General features: G+C 35.5%; 1 protein-coding gene across 5 annotated transcripts in view; it reads left to right on the top strand.

Moving 5' to 3' along the window:
- Positions 1-16,179, top strand: part of RABGAP1 (RAB GTPase activating protein 1) — a 181,158-nt gene that overhangs the window by 31,630 nt on the left and 133,349 nt on the right. The window lies entirely within an intron of this gene.

Genomic DNA, 16,179 nt, shown 5'->3' with positions numbered 1-16,179 from the left:
GTCGGTTAAGCGGCTGACTTCAGCTCAGATCATGATCTCACGGTCCGTGAGTTCGAGCCCTGCATCGGGCTCTGTGCTGACAGCTCAGAGCCTGGAGCCTGTTTCAGATTCTGTGTCTCCCTCTCTCTGACCCTCCCCCATTCATGCTCTGTCTCTCTCTGTCTCAAAAATAAATAAACATTAAAAAAAAAAAAATTAAAAAAAAAAAGTCACATGCTCACTGACTGAGCCAGCCAGGCACTCCTTAAAGAAGAAGTTAATAAACTTGAAGATTAGTAGAAACATCCAAAGAACAGAAAGAAAAAATAATGAAAAATGAAAAAAGCCTCAGAGAAGATGAGATGTTATTAAGTGTAACAGCATACTCATGTGTTTCAGCAGAAGAAAGAAATGAGCAGAAAAAGTATTTGAAGAAATAATGTCTGAAAAGTCCCACATTTATTTATTGAAAAATAATAATCTACACATCTAAGAAGCTTACCACACTCTAAGATAAATTCAGAAAGATCCACAAAAAAGCTTATCTTAGTAAAATGTTGAAAACCAAAGACAAGAAATCTTGAAAGTAACAAAAGGAAAATGATTTGGTTCCTAGAAGGAGACCTCAGTAAGATTTATAGCTGACTTCTTAGCAGAAATAGTGGAGGCTTGAAGCCAGTGGGATAACCTGTTCAGAGTGCTCAGAGAAAAACTCAACCAAGAATCCTAGCAAAGCTATTGGTTAGAATTGAAGCTGAAATAAAGACATTCTGAAATAAACAAAAATTAAGAGAATTTACTGCTATCAGAACCACCTTATAAGAAATACTAAAAGTTCTTCAGGCCAAAAGCAAGTGACTTCAAACAATAATTTTAATCCTTAGCACCATTAAAGATAATTGTATAATAATAGAGACCATATAAGTACATTTTTTTCTTCTCTTTTGTATATATAATATGTGCATATTCTACCTATAACATAAATATGATGTATTTGCCAGTCACAAAAATGAAGTAGAAGCAGAGCTATATTACAACTTAATAAATGACTTAATATGGTAATTCAAAGCCACAAGAACAAATAAGGAGAGCTAGAATTGATTAATTTATAACAAGCTATAAATATATATTCTCCTCTCACCTTCTTTTAAATAATTCTATAAAGGAACAATTATAAAAATCTTTTGGATTTGTAACATAGATATAATATGTATAATAATGCCACGGTAGGGAATACTGCTAAATTACTAGAATTCGTAGAAATCAGAAACTGATTCTAATAAATTAAAATAATACCCAGTAAGTTCTAGAGCAACCAGTGAGATGGGGTGTGTGTATATATTTGTATGTATATCCATATCACTAAAGAAATGTCAATGCTATATTAGAAAATATTCACTACTAAAAAAAGCAATAAAAGATGAATAAAGGAATGCAAAATACATGAAACAGATGCATAAAAATTAAAAAACAAAATGGCATACCTAAATTGAACTGTATCAAGAATAACAAAATGGATTAAGCAATAGAGTTAAAAATACCATCAGCAGTGTATAAAACACCATGATCCAGCTGTATGTTCTCAGTAGGAGACACACTTTAAATACAAAAATAGATGGGGCGCCTGGGTGGCTCAGTCGGTTGGGCGTCCGACTTCGGCTCAGGTCACGATCTCACGGTCCGTGAGTTCGAGCCCCGCGTCGGGCTCTGGGCTGATGGCTCAGAGCCTGGAGCATGCTTACGATTCTGTGTCTTCCTCTCTCTCTGCCCCTCCCCCGTTCATGCTCTGTCTCTCTCTGTCTCAAAAATAAATAAACGTTAAAAAAAAAAAAAATTTAAATACAAAAATAGAAACATTTAAAATAAAAGATGGGAAAAGACCTGTCATGCAGACATTATGGGTTACAGCTTAAATATGTATAGGAAAATTTCTACCTGTAAATTCCTGTATTATGGAAGAAGGAAAAATTCAAATCAGTAATCTTTTACTTTAAGACATTGGAAAAAGAAGGGCAACCTAAATGTAAAACAAGCCAAAGTAAGGGAAAAAAAAAGATAAGAGCAGAAATCAATGAAACAGAGGATAGAAAAATAGAGAAAAAAATCAATAAAGCAACCTGGTTCTCTGAAAAGATTGATAAAATTGATAAAACCTTGGATTGGCCAAGGAAAAAAATTGCTAGAATTAGAACTGAAAGAAAAGACAATACTACCAAACATATGTTAAACAAAAAGGATTATAAGGGACTATTAGGAATAGTAATATGCCAAAAAAGAACTTACTGAAATGGATAAATTTCTAAAAAAACACTAATGAAACTGTGAATAGACCTATAACAAGAGGTTGAATTAGTAATAAAAAATGTACCCATAAAGCAAGCTCTGGCCTACCTAGATGGCTTTATTCCCTGAATTCTACCAGATACTTAAGTAAGAATACCAGTTCCTCACAAACTATTCCCAAAAATAGAAAAAAAAAAAAAAAAAAAGGATATTTCCTGACTAAATCTATGAGGAAGATACTGTGCCAATGCCAAAACTAGACAAAGACATCACAAGAAAACTACATATCTATATTTCTTATAAATTGGAACACAAAAGTCCTCAACAAAATACAAGCATACTTATTAATTCATCAGTATATGAAAAGGATTACATATTGTGATCAAGTGGGATTTACTCCAAGAATGTAAGGTTGGTTTAACAACTGAAAATCTATTAAGGTAATATAATGTATCAATGGAACTAAAAACAAAACCACATGATCGTTTTTAGTGGACACAGTAACAATGTTTGCTGAAATGCAACACCTTTTATGAAAATAAATTCAGAAAAAAAATCAACTATGAATGTAACTTCTTCAACCTGATTAACAGCATCTAGGAAAAACTCACAGCTAAAATCTTTCTTGGTGGTAAAAGAGTAGATTCTTTCCCCTTAAGTTCAGCCTAAAGACGTGGATGTCTGCACTTAACTACCTCTGGTCAACATTGTACTGGAGGGTACAACCAGGGCACTCAGGCAAAAATGTAAAAGGTATCCAGATTGGAAAGAAGGAAGTAAAAACTATGTTTGCAGTTGACATGATCTTGTATATGGAGAACCCTAAGAAATCTAAAAAAAAAAAAAAAAAAAAAACTAAGAAGTTTAGCAATATTGTAGGATACAAGATCAATGTACAAAAAATCAGTTTTATTTGTATACATTTGCAATGAACAACCTTAAAGTAACAGTGAAAAAACAATTTATGATAACATGAAAAAGAATGAAATAGTATGAAGTTAAACAAAAGTGCAAATCTTAGGCTTTGAAATCTGTAAAACATTGTTCAAAGAAAATAAAGAAGATCTAAATAAATGGAAGTCCTTTCGTTGTTCATGTATCAGAAGACTTATTGTGAAGATGGCATTACTCCTCAAATTGATCTACACATTCAGTGCAGTCTTTATCATAATCCTAGGTAACGTCTTTGTAGAGGTTTATGTAACGGTTGTAAAATTCATTTTGGATTTCAGGGGACCCTGAATAGGCCAAAATAATCTTGAAAATGAAGAACAAAGTTGGAAGACTCAGACTTTGCAATTTCAAAACTTATTATAAAGCAGTGGTAATCAAGATAGTGTAGTATTGACATAAGGCTAGGCATATAGATCACTGGAATACATTTGAGAAATAGAACATTCAGAAATAGAACCATATTTCTGTGATCAGCTGATTCAGACAAGGTTACCAATACCATTCAATCGAGAGGGTTTTTTTTTTCTTCCACAAATTATGGTGGGACAGCTGGATAGCCATGTTCACAAGAGTGAAGTTGCAACCTTACCTCACACCATATACAAAAATTAGCTTAAATGGATTACAGACTTCAGTGTAAGAGCTAGAAGTGTAAAACTCTTGGAAGAAACATGGGGTAAATTTACATGACTTCAGATTTGACAGTGGATTCTTAGATTTCACACCAAAGGAGCAAAGGAAAAAAGACAACCCACAGGATGTATTTAAGGCATATAAAAAGCTAAACAATCTAAATGTTTACCAACTACTAAATGGATAAATAAAATGTGATGTATAATGGAATATTATTTGGTCATAAAAAGGAATAAAGTACTGATACATGCTGCAATATAGATGAACCTTGAAGACATGTTAAATGACAGTTAAGTCAAAAAGTCCACAGATTATATGGTTCCATCAATAAATATCTAGAAGAGTTAAATCTTCAGAGGCAGAGGGTCAATTAGTTGTTGCTTATTTAGGGCTGGAGTTATTGAGGGAAAGGGGAGTTGATACGTGTGGTGGTGTTTGGGTTTTTTGTGTGGTTTTTTTGAGGTGATGAAAATATTTAAAATTTTTTTAATGTTTTATTTATTTTTGAGAGACAGAGTGAGAGCAGGGGAGGGGCAGAGAGAGAGGGAGACACAGAATCCAAAGCAGGCTCCAGGCTCTGAGCTGTCAGCATAGAGCCTGATGCAGGGCTCGAACCCATGAACCGTGAGATCAAGATCTGAGGTGAAGTCAAATGCTTACCGAGCCACCCAAGCACCCCATGATAAAAATATATTAAATTAACTTTGGTGTTGGTTGCTCCTCTCTGTGAATATACTGGAAACCATAGAATGTATGCTTTAAGGAAGTGAGTTGTATACGAATTATATCTGGCCTACTCTTTGGAGAATTGGCAATAAAGAGGCAAGACTGGTTGGTAGTAAGAAGAGTAGATAAAGGCTGTTTTAGTCAGGGCATCTGGGTGGCTCAGTTTGTTAAGCCTCCGACTCTTGATTTCGGCTCAGGTTATGATCTCATGGCTCTGATTCAGGGTATATTTCAAGGTAGAACTGATAGGGTGGGCAAATTAGATGTGGGATTTGAAGCAAAGAGGGAAATAAATGATGGTTCCTAGATTTTGGTCTGAGCTGTAAGGTATATGGTAGTGTCATTTACTAAAATGGAAAGAGATAGGACCAGGATCAGGTTAAAGGGATCAGAAGTTCAGGATGTTGATGAGATTGATCCTCCAGAGTGACTATGACTAGCATCAACAGTGTATAGATGGTATTTAAAGCTGTGGGACTAGGTGAGATCACCCAGAGTGAGCATTAGAAACTGAAGAGTTAGTGAAGAGCTGATTCTTGGAGTACTTCAACATTGAGAGATGGAGATAAAGAGAAGCCAGCAGAGAAGAGTGAGAGGATATAACTAGTGAGATACAAAGAAAACTAGGAGATTTGGAGTGCCTTGGGAGAGAAATGAAGAAAGTGTTTCAAGAGAGTGGGAATAACCAGGTATGTTAGATTCTGCTGAGAGGTTGCTTTAGATGGTGACTGAAGAATGATAGGATAGAGGCCTGGGTGATCCTTAAGAAGGGTGTTTTTTTGCTTGTTTTTTTTTTGTTGTTGTTGTTTTCAAGAGAGATGAGATCATTAGCATTAGTGTGGGTTGGGTTGTAAGTGGTAGCTGAGGAAGAAGTGGTGATAGTATAGACAACTGTTTTAAGGAGTTTTGCTAAAAAAACAAAACAAAACAGAAAAATGGAGTGGTAACTGAAGAGTAATAGGGATTCTAGTGAGATATTTCCTGATATGTGTGTACTGATAAGAGTTATTCAGTAAAGAAGGGGACATTACTGGTACCAGAGAATTGCTAAGTCTTTGGTTAGGTTGGGAAGAGAGATTTCCTGTGTGTAAGTGGAGGGGTTAACCTAGGAGCAATTTCTGTAATATGAAGGAAGACAGCATAAATGAGTACACATGCAAATAGATGAGTCTTCTCTCTTTTTGGAGAAGACTTAAAATTGTCTTGTTAATTTTTGAGATACTGTTTGACTTACTCTTCCTGTTTCTAATTTGATGAATCATTTATGGTAAATGGGAAAGACCCTCAGGGCTCCTGCAGAGAACTTTTTTTGTGCTCTCTCATATCTTGTTTACTGAAAAGAAATGTTCTGTTTTTTAGACCAGGAAATTGAGCAATATGTTCTACAAATTAAAAATGTTTCCTGTATGTATTTCCATGTATTTTCAGTACATCTGGACGGTATATTGGTTTACTGTATGTAGAAATGGTAAGTGGAGAAGTAATAGAATTATTGTTGAATCTTTGATATTTTCATCAAAGTCAAGTATAATAGGATTACTGCAAACGTGTTGCTCAGTGATGCGGATGACTCTTTTTAAAACCATTGTCTCAGCCACTACTAGATGGTAAAATTGCATTGGATTTAGAAAATACATTTTTTCCCCAAATTTTTATTTAAATTCTAGGTAGTTAACATATAGTATAATTTTGTTTTCAGGAGTAGAATTTAGTGATTCATCACCTTCATATAACACTCCAGAAAAATACATTTAAAAGTCTGTCATTCATCCACCCCAAAAGTCCTAATTGAGTGTTTTGTTGAATTATTCAGTTGATAGCTAGTAATCCACCAAATGCTGTTTTTAGGCACCGAAGTTGAGAACTCCCCATTTTTGGAACTATGATGACCTAGAAAACCTAAAAATGTCCTAGTACGAAATATTTAGGAGAGCTGGATGAAATATAACAAATACCTTTCATAGCTATATTCACAAGAAAGTAATCTCGAAAGAATAATAGCAAAGAGGGACACTGAAAGCCAGAACTATACATATATGCTGGCACTGGGTCCGTACTGGGGGAATTTGCTGCTTTATGATCAGTGGGCTTGGGTTTTGACTAAATTGGAGAAGAGATAAAGCTTTGGGTTTTACAGAGAGGGGTGTTGGAACTGAGATTTCCTTATATAACACCTTCAGGCTAACTGAAAGGATAGATTTGGAAAAAATAACTTGTTTATAGTCATAGGAAGAAAATAAGGAAGCTTCTATATTTTAGGTTGGGCACAGGTTTAGAGGGGAGTCTTGTTGATAACTTGTTCCAGTGGGCTTGCCTTCAGGTATTTGAGATTTGAATTTATACTACCTGCATGTTCCTGGGTTGGTAATACTCTTAGGGCTCCTGACAGAATCAATTGCAGAACTATTCTGGAGGGACATGCTTGCCACCCAGGCTGCATGGTATTTCTACAGATAACTTTGATACAGAATATCAAACATTCCAAAATTTACAAAGACCCAGAGTAGGCAAACCCCAGCAGGACCAAATCTCACCAACACTTGCGCATTTGAATTATTAGCTGTAACTTTAAGATAGATATGATTTAAATGATTGAAAATTTAAAGAAAAATTTGAAAATATTAGGATAGAACAAAATTATTTAAAAATTTAATAAAAGACCAAGCAAACTTCATGAAAATCAGAGCAAGTAAAGGTACAACTGATGTGTTAAATAGTAGATTAGACATGGTTGAAGAGAAAATCAAGTACCTGCAAAATCAACCTGAGGAAATTACTCAGAAAATAGAATAGAGTGGGAGAAAAGGAAATAACTTGAGATAATAGCTGAATATTTTCCACAAGTGATAAAAGATACAGATCAGCTTCAAGAAACAGAGTGAGTCCCAATCAGGATGACAGTGGGGGCGCCTGGGTGGCTCAGTCTGTGAAGCAACCCTCCAACTCTTGATCTCAGCTCAGGTCATGACCTAGTGTTTTGTGGGTTTGAGGTCCACAACAGGCTTTGCACTGACAGCACAGAGCCTGCTTGGGATTCTGTCTCTCCCTCTCTTTGGTCCTCCTCCACTTTCTCTCAAAGTGAAAAAATAAACTTAAAAAAAAAAAAAAGGATGACAGTGAAACTGCAGAATATCACAGACAAAGAGAAGCTCTTTAAAGGGTGAATGAGAATAGAGATCAATTGGACATGGTTCCTGCTTATATATATAAGCAGATGCTAAAGCTTAGGGTAGATGACAGTTCAGATTCTTGTTGCAGTGGATTGTAGTAGTCTTTGCTTTGTAACAAACTACCTCAGATCTCAGAACTGAGTGGCTTAAAACAGTTTATTAATTACTAATGATTTTATGCATTGAGTGGGTTGTTTTGCTGGTCTTGTTTTGGTTCATATAACTTCATTCAATTGATACGTTGGCTGAAGACTGAGCTTAATTGGGATGGCTGAGTCTTTTCCTGTAGTCTTTCATCTCAGACTTCGTCACGGCAGCATGGTGGTCCTAGGACAGATGTGGAAGCTATAAGGTATCTTTTAAGGTTAAGGCTTACAAATTACATGGTGTCACTTCTGCCACATTGTATTGATCATAGCAAGTCACAGGGCCAATCCAGGAAATAGACTATATCTCTTGATGGAGGAGCTGTAGAGATACTGTGGCTATATTTTTAATTTTCAACATTAATGCAGTTAGGTAAATGCTACGGTAGAGATTAACAAAGGGTGCTATAGAACAAAGGATGGAAACTTGTCTCAGCTTGGGGGAGGAGTCTGGGAAAGCTTCTTGGAGAAGGTAATGCTTTAGTTAAGCCCTTTAAAGAAGAGCTTTATATGATGATGTAGTTATAAAAAACACAGGTATTTATCTTCTTAAAGTGTTTTTACAATTCACATCAAAATCGGAAAACTTTCATAAATTCAGAACATGTTGTATTTTCTCTACCTGACTCCTCTTGTGTAGGAATATTATACCCTTAGCTCTTAATCAAAGATACTCTATAAATCTTGGTTGGGAGTACATTGATGAGCCAATACTTCTTCGGTGAAAAGTTCAGTTAGAGAATTTTTTAATCTTTTTCTTCTTGAAAAATCCACCGAACATTATTGTAGTTGGAAAGAAGTTGCCAACCTGTATTGAAATAGCTGATAAAGAAGTCACTCCTTCTCACTTAGCATTGCCTAAACTAATTTTCTGACTTTGTATCTGATATTACTTGCTTTAGTATCAGGTGAGCTTGTCCTCTAATGTAGGTCTTTTATTCAGCAAACAGAGTAACTGAACCATGAACACACAGTTTAATTAAGGGGATCAGGATGATGGTGGGGAGACACATAAGGAACTATGTCATTATAAAATTCATCAAGTACCAGAATATAGATAAGAGCAGATTTATATGAGAACATAATTATTGCCTATTAAAGCGAAGAAAGGTTTCATAGAGTAGGTAACAATTTAGCAAAACCTTAAAGAATGATTAAGAATTACTCAAAGAAGTGAGTCTGTGAAATGTAGAAAAATCAACAGGCTTGAAAAAGGCCTAGGGTTATGATCACTGCATACAGTAGAATTGAACGTGCTTGCTTTCCTTTTTTCTCCCAAATGGACTTTTTGTTATTTGTTTTCTCTAATTATAAAAATAATGTCTGCTTTATACATAAAATTCAGACAGTATGAGACGTAAATAAAACCCAGTCATAATCCTGTTATTTATCAACACAATCATAAATATTTTGGGTCTTTCTTAACTTTTCAGGATGAATTTATAAGGTGCTGTTCCTTCTCTTTCCCTTTTTAAGTTAATGTTAGTAATTCCTAATGATAATTTTAGGTTGTTTCTCTGGTCCTTCCTTCATGCAGTAAGATAAAAAGATGGATAGCCAGAACAGCTGCAATTTATAAATGACACAAGGAAATTCAGTGATTTATCAAAGATCGCAGAATGAGTATGTGAGTGGGTTTGAAGTCATTAACAATACTTTCCAGTATCCAAATGGGACTTCTGGTTCTTTTGTGCCTTGCTTTCTGGTAAAACTGAGATTTATGTACTTGTTTCAAGATGCCTTAGCTTTTACACTGAAGCTGAGTAAAATTACTCAGTCTGAACCATTTTCACTTCTATTTTCATTGCAGTCTGACACAAGTAGTGGGAACTGTAGATCATCAGGAATTTGTCTTTAATTTTCTCAACATCTGTGGATATCTCAAGTGCACACTGTCATTTCATAAGCATGCATTTCCTAAGACAAAATCTCTACTGGAAAAAGATCCCAAACTGCCTAACGTAGCTTTGGATAACTGTCAAATCAAGTGGTGCCTAGTTGGTATTGTTGCAGAGAACGGAAACGGGCTATAAAGTTAGAAGTAGAACATTAACACCAGGAAATGACTCTGGCTTTTGCCTTTGAAACGTTTTGTCCTTTGCTTCTATAAATGCAGTTTTGCTCTTAAGGAAATAGACCTGTAGCCAATTCTACCCTATAAATTATTACTTTTATTTGATACATTTAGAAAGGACAGGTGTTACTTCAGTAATGGGTCTTACACATAAATAGTAGGTGTGTTCTTAGTTTTCTCTGGATAATGGAAAGTGGAAGAACTGCTTTTTTTTTCTTGTTGTTGTTGTTGTTACTTGGTTTTTCAAACCTCCTCTCCAGAAGGTGGGTCAGAATTTATTTAGAAATAGCTGAAAGTGGGGGTTGCCTGCTGGCTCATTTGGTGGAGCATGTGACTCTTGATCTCAGGGTTGTGAGTTCAAGCCCTACGTTGGGTGTAGAAATTACTTAAAAATAAAATATTTAAGAGGCGCCTGGGTGGCTCAGTTGGTTAAGTGTCCGGTTCTTGATTTTGGCCCAGGTCATGATCTCATGGTTCCTGAGATTGAGCCCCACATTGGGCTCTATGCTGACAGCGCAGAATCTGCTTGGGACTCTCTGTCTCTCTTTCTCTGCCCCTTCCTGCTCATGCTGTCTTGAAAATAAATAAACTTTAAAAAAATAAAATCTTTAAAAATAAAAGCTGAAAGTGATACTAATTGTATGCTTACTAATTGACAGGTACTGTGATGTAGAAATGAGATAATCCCTGTAAAAATCATATATAATGCCTTAATTATAAATAATAAATGCCCAGTAAGCATATTATTATTGTATCATTGAATCCTCATGACATGACAGTCCTATGAGATAGATATTAACACTTTCATTTTATTTTATTTTATTTTATTTTTTTTTAATTTTTTTTTTTTTCAACATTTTTTATTTATTTTTGGGACAGAGAGAGACAGAGCATGAACGGGGGAGGGGCAGAGAGAGAGGGAGACACAGAATCAGAAACAGGCTCCAGGCTCCAAGCCATCAGCCCAGAGCCTGACGCGGGGCTCGAACTCACAGACCGCGAGATCGTGACCTGGCTGAAGTCGGACGCTTAACCAACTGCGCCACCCAGGCGCCCCAACACTTTCATTTTAGAGATGAGGCAGTTGTGGCTCCCAGAGGGTAATTTGCCCACAGCCAACAGTTAGTATCAGAGCCATGTCCCAAATTCAGCTCTTACCATGGAGCCCAGGATTTAAGTACAGGCTGCTGTTCACATGGTCTATATGTGAATGGTGACCCCTGGAGTTGTGCCATAGCCAGCTCTTGTGCCCACTGTTTTTACTACCACCCTGCTTTATAAGCAGAATTATGAATAAATCACTTGCCATGCAGTCTCTGTCCTTACAAACATTTATGTCTGCGTTTACAGTAGCTGCTAAATTGGCTACTTTATATTTATTGGGGTTTTTTTCCCTCAATTCAGGACTGTTTCTTAAAGTATTCTCCCCTCCTCCGCTTAATCTAGTTTACACAGAGATGAACATAAATCTGAATATGACCATTGATTTATCCATACATACCTGCTTTGCTTTTTTTATTTTTATATTTCTGTTAAGTTAGAAGTCTTTGTTGGGCTTCAAAATAAAATTGTTTTGTAGCATGCTAATTGGTCTTGCCCAGTATTCTTAGTAAATGTTAAACCTTTAATGATTCTCAGAATAATAGAAAATGATGCTTTGTTTTTGTTGTATTTAAGTAAACAAAGCTAAAATAAAGCATTCAGATTTCATTTTTTATAACTCAAAATCTGTAGAGTGTCCAGTATCAAAATTGGTAAAATAATACTACTTGGGCTTCTATTCTTTGCATTTATAAAACTCAATTCAGTAAACCTATATTGCAGGTACACTGTGCAGTGAATCTATCCAAAGCTTTGGGAATAATGTAAAGATACCTTAAGAAGCAATCCCTGCCACCTAATCCAGACTGGTTCAAGGTCTGATTCTATAAAACATGTATGCTCATATGGTAGCACTCCCTAAGGAGGGACTAATTAAACCCCATATAGTGGGGTTAAGATTTCCCAGAGGAGGTAACAATTTAAGCTTGTTCTTAACAGAAAGGAGAAGGAGAAGAGGACTTTCTAGGAAAGGGAACAGTCTATAGAGTCTTGATGCTTGAAAGTTTATGATATGTCTTAGGGAAGTTGAGTAATTTGACGTGTCTGGTAAGAGATGAAAGCATAAATTGGGCAGAGTTGTGAAAAATTCATAGAATATAGTTACAAATTTGGGCTTTATCTTATGGAAATTGAGGAAACATGGAAGGGTTTGATCAGAACTAAGGTTTGCAATTGTAACTTGAATGGCCATATGACAGATCAGAGGGGAGAAAGAAAGAAGGCAGGGAAACTCTTACCTTTCCAGTAGACTTATGTAAAATGAAAGAAGCTGTCCTGTGGTATTACCTACATAGAGGGTGGAAAAAATGCACAAGTGAGCAAGGATCAGTAAGCTTTGCGAGTATTGTGGGAATGAGAGGAGTGACGGGTGATTGTGCTCTTCATAGGCTCACTAAGTGGATAGTATTACAATTCACTGGTTTAAAACAACAACAACAACAACAACAAAGCAACAACAAAGCAAGGGTGGCGCCTTGCTGGCTCAGTCTGTAGAGCATGTGACTCTTGATGTTGGGGTCGTGAGTTTGAGCCCCACAATGGTGTAGAGCTTACTTTAAAAAATAAAAAGAATACAGAAGGAGGATCGGACAGTGAGTTAAGTTTGACACACTAAGTCTGGAATATCTACCTGAAGAATTCTCTCCAGTAGGGAGCTAAGGAAGGGGTTGTAGGTATATATTAGGGATTGTTTGTATATCATTGGCCATAGATGAGGTGGCCACAGGAGAGCCTGTAAAATAAGGTTATTGCCAAAAACAGAACCCTGGATGAATATCTTTTGGGATGCAATAGAAAAAAGTAAATACTTTTGTTCTTTTTTTGTAGAAACCACTTTTTTTTTTCTAATTTTTAAAAAACAGACTTTATTTTTTAGCGCAGTTTTAGGTTCACAGCAAAACTGAAAGTACAGAGATTACTTCTATAATCCCTGCTCCCACAAATGCATAGCCTTCCCCGCTATCAATATCCCTTTTCTATTTTAAGTTTATTGAGTTAAAGTTTACACACAGTAATATGCAGCCCTTTTAGGTGTATAGTTCAATAAGCTGTAGTGAATATAAACTCTTACATGACAACCACCACAATTAAGATACAGAATATTTTTACTATTCCAGAAAGTTCCTTTGTACTTTTTTTTAGTGAATCCTCTCATCTCCTTCCTAGCCCCTGACAACCAATGATCTGATTTCCATCGCTATAGTTTGCCTTTTCCGGAATTCCATATAAATGGAACCTTACGGTATGATGGAGTTTTTTGTGTCTGGCGTCTTTTACTTGGAATAATCCATGTTATTGTGTGTATTAATAATTCATTCCTTTTTACTGCTGAGTAGTATGCCATTATATAGCTATATGGCAGTTTATGCACTAAGCAGTTGATAAACATTTATATTCAGTTTTTGGTGATTATCAATACTGCTATAAACATGCACAAAGAGGCACAGGTGTTAATTTTTCTTGGGTAAATACCCAAGGTTTTCAGTTGTCACGCATCTTTGCGAATTCTTGGTATTCTCAGTATTGTCTTGTTTTTAATTTTAGCCAATCTTATTAGGTGTATGGAGGCATCCTATTGTGGTTTCAGTTTCTCTACTGGCTAATGAATTGAGTTTCTTTCACGTGCTTGTTTGCCACCTTCATACTTTTTTTGGTGAAAATGCCCATTTTTTAAATTGGGTTGCTTGTTTCCTTAATGAGTTATGAGATATTCTGGGTAGATGTATTCTGGGTATAAATCCTTCATCAGAAACATGATTTGCAAGTATATTCTCCAAGTCTGTGACTTGTGTTTTCATTCTCTTAGTAGTGTCTTTTGAGTAGAAGTTTCTAGTTTTGATAAAGCGTGTTTTATCATTTTTTATGCTACTTTTTGTATTGTAAGAAATCTTTGTGTCTCAGGATTTTCATAGATTTTCTCTTTTGTTTTTCTTCTGTAGGTTATATAGTTTCAGGGTTTGCATTTAGATTGTGACCCATTTTGCATTAATTTTTGTATATGATGTGAAGTATTAGCTAAGATTCATGTCTTTACATAGGTATGGATGTCAGGCTAATTGTTCTAACACCATTTATTACCTTTCTCCATTGAATTACCCTGCCATCTTTGTTGAAACCAATTGGTCATATATATGTCAGTCTATTTCTGGATTCTGTTTTGTTCCACTGATCTGTATGTCTGCCCTTTACTAATATTGCAGTGTGTTGATTACTTTACCTGAAGCTACATCTGTTTTAGAGATGATTGTGTTATCTGTTAAGAATGCTCTTGGCAGCAAGGAACAGAAAAACCCTGCTTATGGTGGGTTTATTTTGTGTTAATAACAAGAAGTCTAGCAATAAGCGGTTGTTGGTTTATTTAAGCTATTCATCAATACCAGAGGTCAACAAACTATAGTCTGCTGGCCTAATCTGGCCTGCCACCTGTTTTGTAAATAACCTGTGGAGGTTCTTCAAAATGCATATGCCCAGCCAGGCTCTACTAAGGTGGGAGGTGAGGGGAGGGAGGAAGGAGCAAATATTTGAATTTTAAAGTGCCTCCTGGTAATATTAGTAATTATACTATAGAGTCATGGTTAAGAACCATTAACCTAAGGTTGATTCTTAAGACTGTGGTCCCCAGACTAGCAGTATCACTATCTCCTGGAAATTTTTTAAAAATACACATTATCAGGTCCACTCAGAATTACTGAATTGGAATTCATTTGGGGCCCAACACTTTGCATCATAAAAATTCTCCACGTGATTCTGATGCATGTCAGAGTTTGAGAGCCTTGAAAGTCATTGTGAATTATTTCCCAGATAAGCCCAGGGAAGACTGTCTTTAGAAAGAAAACAACAGGGTACTTGGCTGGCTCAGTCAGTGGAGCGTACTGCTCTTGATATCAGGGTCATTAGATCAAGCCCCATGTTGGGCATAGAGATTACTTAATAAAAAAAAATTCTTTTAATAAAAAAACAAAAAGCTTAATTGGTTTAAGTATGTGTATTGTAATGTCACAGACAGTAATTCTGAAATTAAATTGAAGGTTCACAAATGATCTAACAAAATTGTTGAGTACTATTTTGGACCTAATTATCCAAAGCATATGTTGCATTGCTATTTTTAAGCAGCTTTTAAAAATCACATGTTTGCATGTGAACATTTCTTTTTCCTAGTCCTTAAGGAAGAGCTAAGGAAATGGAACACAGTTCTTATGTTTATAGATTTTATAAATGAGAGAAGAATGCAAGATGAACATGTATAAACACAAAATACAAACATATAAACATGTTTTCTCTCAGGGTTAGGTATATTTTTGTTATTGGCAAATAATATGAAAATGTACGCAGTCTATCCAGCAGAAAACTTGAGTTTAATTACCCTGTATGCCAAAGAACAAAATAGTACTTCATAATATGTAAAATGTCTTCTCTTTGATTTAGTTTGCTCTTTTAGTGATGGCTTCCCCAGTTATAATTACTAATTACCTAAACATGGAATTGAATATCTTTTCTCCATCTGTGTTTAGGAAGCTGTAACTACTACTTATGTATGTTCTTTCTCTCCCCTTGGAAAACAGACTATCAAATAGACCATCTTTTATTTACTGCAGGTGATATAGTAATTCTTCTCCAGTTCTGAAAGAATAAGAGGCTAATTGGAACTAAGCTGTGGTTTGTTTTTCAGATGGTTTAAAAACTTGTGAAAGTAGAACTTCTGAAAAAAGAAATTTGATTGCACTTGGATATGTAAGATCAGGCAGAACAAAGAATTACAATTACTTGACCTGCTTTTTAGTTCCATTAGCAGTGACTGTTAACATAAAATGAAATTCATGGAAATAAACATTGTAACCGAAGCCAAGAGGCTGAACACTTGTCTGGCCTTTATTTCTAAGGCAAGAGTAGCTGACATGTTAAATTTCCTTGGGAAATGTCAGCAAAAAAAAGATTTAAAACTGTTTGTTTCTCAATTATAATTTATAACCAAAGGAACTTGAAGCTTATAGGGTTATAAAACTATGTTTGAACAGGGTTCTTTGGTAGTCCAGAGGTGTCTGTTATTATTGACATTTTCTTCCTAACTTCTGTGTTGATTTTACTGAGAAGACCTCCTTCTCTGTAACAATCT

The sequence above is a fragment of the Neofelis nebulosa genome, chromosome 12 (genome assembly GCF_028018385.1).
Source record: "Neofelis nebulosa isolate mNeoNeb1 chromosome 12, mNeoNeb1.pri, whole genome shotgun sequence".
Lineage (NCBI taxonomy): Eukaryota > Metazoa > Chordata > Mammalia > Carnivora > Felidae > Neofelis > Neofelis nebulosa.
This window is presented reverse-complemented; position numbering and strand designations above follow the sequence as displayed.